This window comes from Musca autumnalis, unplaced genomic scaffold, assembly GCF_047663935.1.
Source record: "Musca autumnalis isolate F117 unplaced genomic scaffold, ASM4766393v1 scaffold_4, whole genome shotgun sequence".
Classification (NCBI taxonomy): domain Eukaryota; kingdom Metazoa; phylum Arthropoda; class Insecta; order Diptera; family Muscidae; genus Musca; species Musca autumnalis.
Genome location: NW_027411977.1, coordinates 220,733,169 through 220,748,090, shown reverse-complemented (window position 1 = coordinate 220,748,090; position 14,922 = coordinate 220,733,169).

Below are 14,922 nucleotides of genomic sequence, written 5' to 3'. Positions count from 1 at the left end.
GGTCAGCAAAAGAAGAGGAATCTGGTGAAGTTGTAATATCCAAGTGTGAGTATTGTCCTTAAGGGAAGGGCATTCAACATTCTGCGTCAAAAGGAGACGGCGGCTAAATACTTAAAAGACCATAGACTTTATTCCATTCATTTTCTCGTCCTCTTTTAAGTGTGATCCATATATGCAATATACCAAAAGTAGATGAAATGGGAAATTAAAGCCATAAAATACACATTCAACATTTTGTGAAAATTTTGTAAAATATTTATTCATGATGTGTTTAAATACATACAACAAACGAAAGGAAGCCATTGAAATCCCCAGCGCAATAACATATTTCGTAATAAAAATACAATTTTAATTTACTTAACAACAATACACATACTTGTTACTAAAACAAAGTTGTGAATGCTAAAGGCCTCCTACGGCAGAAAGAAAAAAACAAATAAGAAACAGCATTACAACAACGAGGTCGAGTTCCAATTTTATGTAATTACAATGAATATAAATATACAATGGGGGGAGACTAAAGACTAAAGAATGACTCCTCCCCTTGGTTCCGTCCACGAGAACGAGAAAAAACGAGGATATGAAATCCTTTAAAATTAATATATGTTAGAATGTTGTTTTTTTGTGCCTCAAATACCCAACGGGTTACCACACATTTCTTCACATCTTTACATTTTGTGTAACACTTTCCACACAATCATGCATACCACCTGCCTGCCTGGGAATAGGTTAAATAATTATATGGTCCGCTTTTTTACAGACAGACGACTTCAGGGACTTCAAATAATAGTACCTTGTATGTTTTTATTTTCTAAAAAACATTTTCTTCTAAGCTTGCAAATGATTTTCAGTTATAAACAAACGTCTGTCGCTTTTCTTTATTCTGAAGAAGCTACAGTTTTTTAGCTTCCTGTTTCCTTTGGCGTAAATGTAAATTTACATATATTAACACACATTTGTTTGCTTTTGGGGTAATGGTGGATGCGGATGGATTCTGAAGGAATTTTACTGGTAGCAGTCGTCTCTAGCGTAGAAGATTGGCAACACATTGTTGCTACACGGTAAACAAGTTTAACGCACCGTAAATAACATTAATCTACAATTTGCAGATGTGTTCAGCACCTAACACAACCATGGTTGCCAATAAACGTATAGAATAATTATTTTTTTTCAAGCATCATCAGGCCAATAAACGTGGATTTTTTAATAAATATTTTTCAAGCACCATCAGGCCACTAAACGTGTTTTTTTTAAAGAATATTTTTCACGGATCATCAGTCCAATAAACGTGGATTTTGTAACGAATATTTTTTCAGGGATCATCAGGCTAATAAACGTGGATTTTGTAAAGAATATTTTTTTAGGGCCCATCATACAAATAAACGTGGAGTTTGTAAAGAATCATGCCAATATACGTGGATTTTTTTAAGAATATTTTTCAGGGCCCATCATACCAATAAACGTGGAGTTTGTAAAGAATCATGCCAATATACGTGGAATTTTTTAAGAATATTTTTCAGGGAAAATCAGGTCAATTAACGTGGATTTTTTATGAATATTTTGTCATGGAATGTCATGCCATGAAAAGGGATTTTTTAAAGAATATTTTTTCATGTATCATCCGGTCAATAAACGTGGATTATTTAAAGAATATTATTTCAAGGATCATCAGGCTAATAAATCTGGATTTTTAAAGAATATTTTCTCAAGGATAATCAGGGCAATAAACGTGCATTTTATAAAGAATATTTTTTTAAGGACCATTATGCCTATAAACGTGCATTATTTAAAGAATATTTTTTCAACGATCATTAGGCCAATAAACGTGGATTTTTTAAAGAATATGTTTTTCAAGGATCGACAAGCAAATAATCGTGTATATTTTAAAGAATATTTTTCAGGGATCATCAGGCTAAAAAACGTGCATTTTATAAAGAATATTTTTTAAGGACCTTCAGGCCAATAAAAGTGCATTCTATAAAGAATATTTTTTCAAGGATCATCAAGCCAATAAACGTGGATTTTTTAAAGAATATTTATTCAAGCAATATAAGGCCAATAAACGTGGACTTTGAAGACAATATTTTTCAGGGATTATCAGGCCTATAAACGTATTTTTTTTAAACAATATTTTCAAGGATCTTCAGGCCAATAGATCAGGAATTTTGAGTAATATTTTTGAGTTAATTTAAGTGGATTTTTTAAAGAATATATTTTTTATAGATCATAGGGCAAACGTGTACTTTCTAAAACATATGTTTTAAAGGATCATCAACGTGGATTTTCTAAGGATATTTTTTTTAAGAATAATCAACGTGGATTTTCTAAAGAATATTTATGCAAGGGTCAACTTGAATTTGTTTTAAACATTTTGTTATGACAATCATTGCATTTTACCACTGTTTGTGATAAAACCACCGGAAAATGTTCCTCTAAAAGTTCAACCAGACCAAAACAAATGTAAAAACGGATAACGAAACCTTTTAGTAAAACTTGCAGGTAGCAGACCTATATCAACAGAAAATGAACAAAAGAGTTTTGTTTATTTCCAAGAGGAATATTTATCACGGTTCATGCACTCGAGAACACAAGCGTGCGTGTGAGCTATTTTCACACACCTTGGGTTGTAACGGTGTGGAATTTTTATTGCTGAAAAGGCCCGCTGGATTATTATAGTCAAAAAGTCATTAATTAATGCAGGACTTGAGTAAATCCTCACAAGCACCACACAATATAGCGCCATCACGAGTGCCTACATGTGGTATATAAGTATTAATGCGTGCATCATCTGTGCTGGTATGTATTCTGGAGTTAAACAAATGGACAGGAACGTGTAAATGCTCCAAGTTTAGCGGGTTGGGTAGATGCTGTTGTGAGTTTTATGCGATTTGTTGCTGTTGTTAAAGATTGCGCGGAAGAAAATTTATTATTATGAGATTACATTCCGTCATAGAAGTAGTACAGCGAAAGAAGCGGAACAAAACATAAATGAAAACAAACTGTAAAGTTTTTAAACAAAAAACTTGTTTAAGCCTCTTCACGTCAATGTTATAGCTACCCCTATGACTGTCTAGCTATTGGAGTCTGCAATTTAGAACAAGTGCACATACATATAACACAGTTTCTTCAAACGGGAATTCCTTCAATGTCATGAAGCTGGGCGAAATATATGAATGTATAAAAATTGTTATTACATGTTTTTCATATAAATGCTGGAACATTGTTGTTGCTCTGGATATTGTGCACTTATTCACTTGATTTAGAGTAAAAAAGGAAAAAGTTTTACATATTTTCTGTTAAACATTTGCCGCTTTATATTGTTCTTCTTGTAGTTTTATTTCATTTCCTTGAGAATATCCGTAGTTCACGTGAAGAGAAATTCGTACACACAATTTTAAAGTAACAGTTTACGTTGACGTATGTGTAGTTATGTTGATTGTGTTCAAAATGGTTTTGTAGTATAAATGAAATGTGCTGGGAAATTTCGTTTTAATGTTACAACTCCCACTATTTTTCCTCCCCCACAAACAAATAAACGGAAATGAATGTACGAAAATCTTGTATAAATTTTATTATGTAGAATACTATATTACAAACAGAAAATTGTTCTCGTTATCATCAACATAAAAAACCAAGAGCAATCTGCTTTCACCTGAACTGTGAAAAAAAGAAGAGCATGTGAAAAGAAATTAAATAAATTTCAACTTAAATTGTTCTGCAGGGGAAAATATTTAAATACAAATAACACATGTAAAAATGTATTTGGATGGCACAAAATAGCAAAGATCTGCCAAAGCATAGAGATATTTAAGCATCGAAGCAATTATTCTAACTAAAACGTAACAAATTTTTCTTATAAGGAAGTGGTGCTTTCTTTCTTTAAAAAAATAACATTTGTTTGACACACCTCCTTTAACACCACTTTATGACAACTCATTCAAGGCGCCAGAATTCATTGAAGAATGTTTGTAAAACTGTGAGGGTTTGTTTTTTCTTAGCCATTTAGCTAAATAAATTAAAAGTGGATTTATTACACTCCAACTTAGACGTGGGAAAACGTAATTTTCCAAATGAAATAAATTGACTAGCTAGTCGTATACATTTCGACAAACTTTTAAGTTAATTCAGCAGAGAAAATATAATTTTAAATAAATTAAATAAACTTCGGAAATATACAACACCAACGTCTGCTTTGCAGAATAAGCTAGAAATTCCATTCAGCAAGAGCTTTAGTTATTTTTTAAATACTTTTTCACTTTTTGTTAATTTAATTGAATTCATATATGATTCAGATGCTCAAAAATTTGACATTAAAAATAAATCAATTTATTAGCTACCTATATAAAATTTAAAAAAAAAATTAAAACGCCACTTTTTTCTGTCTGATGATCGTTCAAAAAATGTTTTTAAAAAATCCACGTTTATTGTCCTGAAGATGCTTGAAGAAATAAAATCCACGTTTATGTTCCTGAAGATGCTAAAAAAATAAAATCCACGTTTATTGGACTGATGATCCATGAAAAAATATTCTTTAAAAATTCTACGTTTATTTGGGTGATGATCCATGAGAAAGTATTCTTAAAAAATTTACGTTTATTGGACAGATAATCCTTGAAAAAATATTCTATAAAAAACCACGTTTATTGGAAAGGTAGTCATTGAAAAAACATTCTTTAAAAAATTCACGTTTTTTATACTGATAGTCCTTGAAAAAATATTCTTTAAAAAATCCACGATTAATGGACTGATGATCTTTGAAAAAATATTTTTTAAAAAATCCATGTTTGTTGGACTGATAGTCCTTCAAAAATATTCTTTAAAAAATCCACGTTTATTGGCCTGCTCATCCTTGAACAAATATTCTTTAAAAATTCACGTTTAATGGCTTGATGATCCTTAAATAATATTCTTAAAAATACACGTTAATTGGATTGATGATCCTTGAAAAAATATTATTTAAAAAATCCACGTTTATTGGCCAGATTATCCTAGAAAAAATATTCTTTAAAAAATCCACGTTTATTGGCCAGATTATCCTAGAAAAAATATTCTTTAAAAAATCCACGTTTAATGGTCTGATGGTCCTTGAAAAGACATTCTTTAAACAATCCACGTTTATTGGACCGATAATTTAATGGGCTGATAGCCCTTGAAAAAATATACTTTAAAAAATCCACGTTTATTGGACTGATAGTCCCGGAAAAATATTCTTTAAACACTCCACGTTTATTGGAACTGATAGTCCCTGAAAAACTATCCTTAAAAATCCACGTTTATGGGACTGGTAGTCCTTCAAAAAATATTCTTTAAAATTACATGTTTTTGAACTGGTATCCCTTGAAAAAATATTTTTTAAAAAATCCACGTTTATTGGCCTGTAGTGGAATTCTGTAACTCATTTTTAAGTTGCCGACAAAAATCGGTAACATTAAAACACAAAATTATGAGTGAAAAGTATCAATAAAGTGACGGCACTGTTGCTATCGGTAGGATTTAGCAATAGCTTTATAATGGTTACTAGGGGACCCGGCGAACTTCGTCTCGCGGTCTGTTAGAATTATTACTGAAGTCGATGGCTTTGTTGTCGAGTTCAATTGCAAATATTTCTTTGTTTTGAACTATTTAGGACGATCTTTGACGCAGATGCCCATTAGACAATTGTACTTTCTATAATTGTCAGTTTGTCGAAGAAAGAGGCTACTGAGAGGCAAAGTGTTTCTATTTTCCTCGAATCTCTGTCCCATAAACTGACAATTGGGCAACTGTAAATCGGGACTAAGATATATTTATTAAGCAAATAACATATTTTGCGACGCACATTTGAAACAAAGTAGTATCGTAACGCACCCATTCGTTTCATAATCGTTGGTTTCCTTCTTATCAGTACCTCCTACTGGCTGGTGTGTCTGGCTGGTGTGCACGATAACTCTCGAACGGATCAAACGAACTGAATTTTGAACTTCGAAAAACCTTGCCCAAACTTAGTTGACCCATATTGGTCCATTCCTTCGGGTACCTCCCCCACAAAAGGGCGCAATTGCATTTGGTCCAAACTTTGCAAATCGTATTACTCCTTCCGGATATAGATCGGGTTTGAAAATGGACCATATCAATCTACTCCTTCGTGTACCTACCACACACCATCAATGAAGTTTAGGAGCTTCTCTCAGTTTGTTTTGAAATTTTTTCCAGCAGTCCATACTTCCTGATATACTGGCCTAAAAACTCCAAGAAACCCTGACGGCATCATCTAAAATGCCAAATCCTGAAGATAACTCTCGCAGGGAGTTTCTGATTGGTCCAAACTTTGCACATCGTATTATTTCACCCAGTCCAGTCGGTCCAGTCCTTCGGGTACCTCCCACACAAAATTTGGGAAAAGTGGACTTTGAGGACTCGTCTCGGATCTATTTGATTTTTTTATTCGCAGAATGTTTTCACGATTCCTATTACAACGGTACAATTTTTTTCCGGAGTAAGTCCATGACACCCTGCCGGCACATGCTTAAACTGCTAGTATGAAGGATAACTCTCAAATTTTTCAACAATTTTTTTCCAAACTTGATTTAAACTCTGTGTTTGCTTCTTTTTTGTTTTTGGTTAAAACCTGAGGGTACAGCTGACTGATACTTTCTTAATTGTTTCTTTCCAATTTTGAATATCATACTTTTTCGATATACATACATACATACGTATGTATTTGACCATTTGCAATTGCGTTCCAGCTCTGCGGGAACTAAACTGATTTTCAGTGGGGGTATCAATATATATCTGGTACTGCTCAAATTTTATACCACATAAATCGGAAGTTGATCTTTCGAAGATGTTTTTACTTACGGTTCAAAAGTATACATATGTATGGTAATATGGGGCGGCTGCGCCATCGGGGCTGCTTTGCCACCGCAGATTTTCTTGAAAACTACAAATGCTACAAAAATACCGTTAAAAGGAAAGTTGTGAGTTTAGAGAAGATCTATCATATCCCAAAAGCTGGAATTTGTATCAAATATATGATTGAGGATGCAAGCAGTATTTTGTTTTTCAGGGTATCGCGAAAAAAGTTCATGGTAGGTATATTTTGTTACATCTGGTTTGCCTTTGGTGATATCGAAAATACATTTTATACCGTTAAAAGACAACTCCTACAGAATAGAATTCCAATTAATTTGTATTAAAAAATAATTATAAATGTCAAGATTATTCATATTATGAAACAGGTTGGGGGTGGGACGCCTATACCAGGATGGGGTGGGGTGGGTTAATGTGAGAAATTTGTCGGGATTAACTTATATTGTTTATGTTATAGATATACCAAACTATAATGTGAAGTCAAAATCAAATATTATGCTAAACGTATCGTATTGACGTAATATTATATCTTTTGTATCGAAATTCAACATACCAACTTCAATTGAATTCTAGGATCTGTTTCTTGTTGTCAATTTTAGTATAATTTTTGATTTTTCAATAGATAAAACGTCCATTTATTGTAAAATTTTGTAATTTAAGGAAGAAGTATGGTAAATGAATATTTAGGTTCCCTTGGCGTAGGTATCCACGTCGGTGACAAAGCTGCCCCTTGGGTGGAGCGGGGCGGCTTGGCCAATTTTTAGACATTTTGTAATTTCTCAAAAATTATATTTTAAAAACAAAATTATAAACATTTATATATCAAAACTTATAGGCAAGATATGCTTATATTTTTTCCAAAAATAATATTTGAAAAAACTTTAACGGTGTTGATATTGGAACATTTTGAACAAAAACGTGACACACCCTCCCCATGTTACCATATATATGTCATAACCTCATTTCCAATGAAATTACCTCTGAGCTCTAGATTTTTCAAATAACCCACCAATTTTGTGGATTTTGTACTTTTTTCCATAAAACTGTGGAAACCATTTCCAGCGTTTTCATCTTTTTAATCGGAATCTGACCGAAGCCACTACTAATCTTTACAAACTCTAAACTAAACTCTCTCTTTTTAACAAAGTTTTCGCTTTTACGATTCTATAAAGACGCTTTAAAATAAACGAAAATCGATTTGATTGTTAATAAAAAATGTCTATACAACTTTAAGAAATTGACAAAACAGAGTAGTACAATGGACCCTGACAGTTGGTGCATATACAATTTCACCAAAAACTGTAAAAAAGTGTCACGGTATACTCCTAACACGAAGCTACATACAAATGTGTCAAAAAATTTTTTGCAAAATTTTCGCAGATTTTCGCTATTTTTAAAGGTTTTATCCTTTTCTTCCGAATTGGTGCGAATTGTCAAAATCTGTTCAGCCGTTCTTGAGTTATAAGCGTAGTAACTAACATCATCCTTTTTTATATATACACTAATACCTCGATTTGCGTTGCCTCGATTTGCGTTGTTTCGATTTGCGTTAACAAAAAAATAATAGAGTTTGTTTCGATTTGCGTTACTGATTCGATTTGCGTTATAATAATAATAAATTTATGTCGCTTTTAATCTCTTGAAGAGGACATTCATGAGGTCTTAACGTCACACGATGAAACAATTAACATAATTATTTATTTTCCATTGGCTCGGAACATACATTAGATGAAGAACCAAGATTCCAGCAGAAAAAAGAGGTTTGAAGGTCTCTCAGATATCAGAAGCTATGCAACTTATAACCAAAGAAAGAACCGTTTGTCTCAGAGAAATAAAACGTTATGAATCAAAGTTTAAAAGAAAAAATCATAAGAATAAATTTATAATATTTTTAGATAGGTTTTTCACAAATGAACTGATTTTGATGCTTTTATATGTTAATAATAATATCATTTATATGGCAGTTGTATCAATTACCACATTCACATGAATTTTTAGTGCAAAATTTAGAAAATAAATTTCAAAAAGAATTTTTGGGAACCAATTAAAATATTCTTCACACAAACGTGTGGAAACATGTGTTTCGATTTGCGTTGTATCGCATTGCGTTGAAGTTCGCCGGAACCAATTATTAACGCAAATCGAGGTATTAGTGTATAGAGTATCTTACCAAAAAATATCTTTAATTATCGAAATTATAAGCATTTCCATTTTACCGATATTTGTCGGTAACTCGAAAAATGAGTTACAGAATTCCACAACTGATGACCCTTGAACAAAGATTCTTTAAAAAAATGCACGTTTAATGGCTTATTGATCCTTACTTAATATTCTTAAAAAATACACATTTATTGGCTTGATGATCCTTGAAAATATTCTGTAAAAAATCCACGTTTAATGGCCTGATGATCCTTGAAAAAGTATTCTTTAAACAATCCACGTTTATTGCCTTGATAATCCATGAAAAATATTCGTTAAAAACTCCACGTTTATTGGCTCGATTATCCTTGAAAAATATTATTTACATAAACTACGTTCATTGGCGTGCTAATCCTCGAAAAATATTCCTTAAAAAATCCACGTTTATTGGCTTAAGAATCCTTGAAAAATATTCTTTAAAAACCCACATTTATTGCATTGATAATCTTAAAAAGCTATTCTTTAAAAATCCACGTTTATTGGCCTGAGGATGCTTGAAAAATATTTAAAAAAAAACACCTTTATTGGCATGATGATCCCTGAAAAAATATTCTTTAGAAATCCACGTTTTTTGGCATGATGTATTCCTCGCAAATGAAAAAAAGTTTATATTAATTCAATTTATGAAATTTATTTTCCAGCTTTCATTAAATTTCAAAATGTCTCTATGACAAAATGATGAAAAGTTGCCTTTAATTAATTATAAAACAACGGAAAACGAAAATATTTGCTTTAATTCCATCAAGAGTGCACAAAGTGTAGAAACTATTTTTTTTTCTACAAAGAGAATTAAGTGACTTAAGGAAAGAAGAAAATAGTTGAGGAAGAACGTCAATTTTGGCCCATCACCAAATTTAAGCTTTATGCTTTTGAGCAATTTCACAGATAGGAAGTATTAATAAACAAGATGACATAAAAGACAAAGCACGCAGCAAAATCATGCTGTGAATAGAAAAGACAAAGAAGATGCTACTGATTGAAACATATTATGCTAAGACGATAGGATGAAACAAAGCTATGACGACGAAAGAACAAAATAAGAATACAATAACAGAAGAAGTTGTAATTATAACAAGTAAAAAAGCATTAAGTTCGGCCGGGCCGAACTTTTCATACCCTCCACCATAAAATATTCATTCCTGTCCCCAACTTTAAGTGAGTACGTTAAAATGTCAAATAATGTACATAAAATGCTTCATTCGGGAGGCCCTTTTTATGGTGTCTATATCTAACTGTTGACAATTTTTGGTGGGCTAAAAATTGGGAGGTAATGTTATATAGGGGTTATAATAAAACATGGGCCTATGTTGACAGTTTTTGATGGGAGCTTTTAATGTCAAATAACTCCTAATTCGGTTAAAAAATTTAGCTAGAATCCTCAAAATATCGAAAATCGGTACATAACGTGGGAACTTTTAAATTCCAAATTACAGAAAGTTCGTCCAAAAAATAAAGCTAAGGTTTGTTTTGTTAATAAAGTTTAGTTACACTTAAGAACCCTAAATGTCAAATTATAGCTATATCGGTCTGAAAATGTAGCTGAAAACGTCAAAATACCGTAAATCGGGGGGTACCGTTATATGGATCTAACGTGGACCTATGTCCACAACTTTTGTTATATAAGTTTATTGATACTTAAAAACCCTAAATGTCAAATTATAGCTACATCGGTTTAATAATGTAGTCAAAATACCGTATATCGGGTGGTACCGTTATATGGGGGCTATACCAAAACGTGGACCTATGTCCACAAGTTTTGTTATATATGTTTATTGACACTTAAGAACCGTAAATGTCAAATTATAGCTAAATCGGTCTGAAAATGTAGCTACAAACGTCAAAATACCGCAAATCGGGGGGTACCGTTATATGGGGGCTATACCAAAACGTGGACCTATGTCCACAAGTTTTGTTAGATAAGTTAAATGACACTTAAGAACCCTAAATGTCAAAATATAGCTAAGTCGGTCTGAAAATGTAGCTAAAAACATAAAAATACCGTATATCGGGGGGTACCGTTATATGGGGGCTATACCAAAACGTGGACCGATATAGCCCATCATCGAACTTAACCTGCCTGCAAACAAAAGACGCATTTTTCCAAAATTTCAGCGTCCTATCTCCATTTTTGTGGATGCTAGAGTGATTACCACAGACGGACGGACGGACGGACGTGCTCAGATCGACTTAGAATTTTACCCTGATCAAGAATATATATACTTTATAGGGTCGGAAATGAGTATTTCAATGCGTTACAAACGGAAAAACAAACTTAATATACCCTCCATACTATGGTGGAGGGTATAAAAAAGCATTAAATTCGGCCGGGCCGAACTTTTCATACCCTCCACCATAAAATATTCTTTTCTGTCCCCAACTTTAAGTGAGTACGTTAAAATGTCAGATAATGTACATAAAATGCTTCATTCGGGAGGCCCTTTTTTATGGTGCCTATATCTAACTGTTGACAATTTTTGGTGGGCTAGAAATTGGGAGGTACTGTTATATAGGGGTTATAATAAAACATGGGCCTATGTTGACAGTTTTTGATGGGAGTCTTTAATGTCAAATAACTCCTAATTCGGTTAAAAAATTTAGCTAGATTACTCAAAATATCGAAAATCGGTACATAACGTGGGAACTTCAAATGTCATTAACAGCTAGTTCGGAGGTATCTGGGCTATACGAAAATATGAACTTAAATGAACAATTTTTGTTGCAGAATTTTTGTGGACTTTTAAAATTCAAATTACAGAAAGTTCGTCCAAAAAATAAAGTTAAGGTACGAAAAATCGGGAGGTTTGTTTTGGGGCTATACAAAAACATGGACTTACGTTCGGTTAAACATTTTAAGTAAAATCCTCAAAGTATCGAAAATCGGGAAGTATCGTTATATTGGGGCTATGTTGAAAATTGTTGATGCAGATGTGTGGTGACCACTACAACCTTCAAATGTCAAATTACAGTTAGTTCTGTTAAAAATTGTAGCTAAAATTGCCAAATTACTGAAAATTGGGAGGTACCGTTACATGGGAGCTATATCCGAACATGGACCTATGTTGACAATTTTTGATGGAGAGGTGTTGTGACCACTAAGAACTTCAAATGTCAAATTACTGCTAGTTCGGTTTAATATTGTAGCTAAAATCATCAAATTACTGACAATTTTTAGTGGAGAGGTGTGGTGACCACTAAGAATTTCAAATGTCAAATGTTCAAATTACAGATAATTCGGTTAAAACTTTTTGGTAAAATTCTCAAAATACCTGAAATCGGGCGGTAACGTTATATGGGGGCTATTCCAAAACATGGACCTATGTCCACTAGTTATATAAGTTTATTGACATTTAAGAACCCTAAATGTCAATTGATAGCTAAATCGGTCTGAAAATGTAGATAAAAACGTCAAAATGCCGTAAATCGGGGGAACCGTTATATGGGGGCTATACCAAAACGTGGACCTAGGTCCACAACTTTTGTTATATAAGTTTAGTTACACTTAAGAACCCAAAATGTCAAATTATAGCTATATCGGTCTGAAATGTAGCTAAAAACGTCAAAATACCGTAAATCGGGGGGTTCCGTTATATGGGGGCTATACCAAAACGTGGACCTATGTCCACAAGTTTTGTCACATAAATTTATTGACATTTAAGAACTTCAAATGTCATATTATAGCTTCATCGGTCTGAAAATGTAGCTAAAAACGTCAAAATACCGTAAATCGGGGGGTACCGTTATATGGGGGCTATACCAAAACGTGGACCTATGTCCACAACTTTTGTTATATAAATTTATTGATACTTAATGTCAAATTATAGCTAAATCGGTCTGAAAATGTAGCTAAAACCGTCAAAATACCGTAAATCGGGGGGTACCGTTATATGGGGGCTATACCAAAACGTGGACCTATGTCCACAACTTTTGTTATATAAGTTTATGGACATTTAGGAACCCTAAATGTCAAATTATAGCTACATCGGTCTGAAAATGTAGCTAAAAACGTCAAAATACCGTAAATCGGGGGCTACCGTTATATGGGGGCTATACCAAAACGTGGACCTATGTCCACAAGTTTTGTTATATAAGTTTATTAACACTTAAGAACCCTAAATGTCAAATTATAGCTACATCGGTCTGATAATGTAGCTAAAAACGTCAAAATACCGCAAATCGGGGGGTACCGTTATATGGGGGCTATACCAAAACGTGGACCTATGTCCACAACTTTTGTTATATATATATTTATTGATACATAAGAACCCTAAATGTCAAATGATAGCTAAATCGATCTAAAAATGTAGCTAAAAACGTCAAAATACCGCAAATCGGGGGGTACCGTTATATGGAGACTATACCAAAACGTGGACCTATGTCCACAAGTTTTGTTATATATGTTTATTGACACTTAAGAACCGTAAATGTCAAATTATAGCTAAATCGGTCTGAAAATGTAGCTACAAACCGTCAAAATACCGTAAATCGGGGGGTACCGTTATATGGGGGCTACACCAAAACGTGGACCTATATCCACAACTTTTGTTATATAAGTTTATTGACATTTAAGAACCCTAAATGTCAAATTATAGCTACATCGGTCTGATAATGTAGCTAAAAACGTCAAAATACCGTAAATCGGGGGGTACCGTTATATGGGGGCTATACCAAAACGTGGACCTATGTCCACAACTTTTGTTATATCAGTTTGTTGATACTTAAGAACCCTAAATGTCAAATTATAGCTAAATCGGTCTAAAAATGTAGCTAAACACGTCAAAATACCGCAAATCGGGGGGTACCGTTATATGGGGGCTATACCAAAACGTGGACCTATGTCCACAAGTTTTGTTATATATGTTTATTGACACTTAAGAACCCTAAATGTCAAATTATAGCCAAATCGGTCTGAAAATGTAGCTAAAAACATAAAAATACCGTAAATCGGGGGGTACCGTTATATGGGGGCTATACCAAAACGTGGACCGATATAGCCCATCATCGAACTTAACCTGCCTGCAAACAAAAGACGCACTTTCCCAAAATTTCAGCATCCTATCTCCATTTTTGTGGATGCTAGAGTGATTACCACAGACGGACGGACGGACGGACGGACGTGCTCAGATCGACTTAGAATTTTACCCTGATCAAGAATATATATACTTTATAGGGTCGGAAATGAGTATTTCAATGCGTTACAAACGGAAAAACAAACTTAATATACCCTCCATACTATGGTGGAGGGTATAAAAAAAATATGTAATATTTTATTAGTGATTCCTGAAGGCAAACTACACTATATTCTCTTAACTAAATTATGAAATGAATGAAAATATGCAGCATTATAAACTACATGACAGCAAAGTTACGTTTTAAACTTCTCCAGATGGTTTATAAATTAAGAGTAGTTCAGTCAAGAAAATAACCTCCACTATCCAGTTGAAAAATCTTGATGATTAACCATAAGATTTGGTTTAAAAAACTATAACAAAGCCTATTTTTTTAATTATATTTTGAAAAGGCTTATACTTATTTAAACTTCAACCAACTATGAACCCGTCATTAGCTTCAAAGAAAACCACAAACCTCCCAAACATCATATAAAATCCAGAAAATTAATTATTTAAAACCCTCCATGAACATCACTTGCAGGTGTTCAAACCAATGTTTTTCATTCTTTTCCCCAACGGCAGCAAGAGGAATTGCCCATAAAATACCAAGCAGTGGTGTGATGTACCATTTCAAAACCAACTCACTCAACAAAAGAAAATCCTCGACTATTAGTAGAATATGTTCGAAGGATTCATTGCAGATTTAACCTTTTATTGTTATAGTCAGTCATATGCTAATAAATCTTGTATATCGCCAAACCAAACA